Raw genomic sequence first — 376 nt, 5'->3', positions numbered from 1 at the left:
GTGGGCTGTTGAACGCTTGAAATGTGGCTAGTGCCAACAGAGACTAGCCACGCTGTCTGCGTAAAATGCACACCGTGCTGGGCATGGTGGCACCTGTATTCTCAGCTACTCAAGAGGCTGAGGCAGGAGGATCGCTAGAGCCCAGGGGTTCGAATCTAGCCTGGCCAACAGAGCGACACTGTGTCTATATAAAACAAAACAAAAAAAACCCCAAATCCATTTCTAGAAATGATTAATGTTAAAGCAAAAAAGTAAATATTAAAAAAAAATGCACACTGGATTTCGAAGACTTATGTAAAGTTACATATTAATGACTTTTTATATTGACTACGTGTTGAAATGATAATACTTTGGATCTATTGGGTTAAATAGAATA

This window comes from Propithecus coquereli, unplaced genomic scaffold (genome assembly GCF_000956105.1).
Source record: "Propithecus coquereli isolate 6110/MARCELLA unplaced genomic scaffold, Pcoq_1.0 Scaffold164, whole genome shotgun sequence".
NCBI lineage: Eukaryota > Metazoa > Chordata > Mammalia > Primates > Indriidae > Propithecus > Propithecus coquereli.
The sequence above is the reverse complement of the archived record's forward strand: the minus strand, read 5'-3'. Positions refer to the sequence as shown.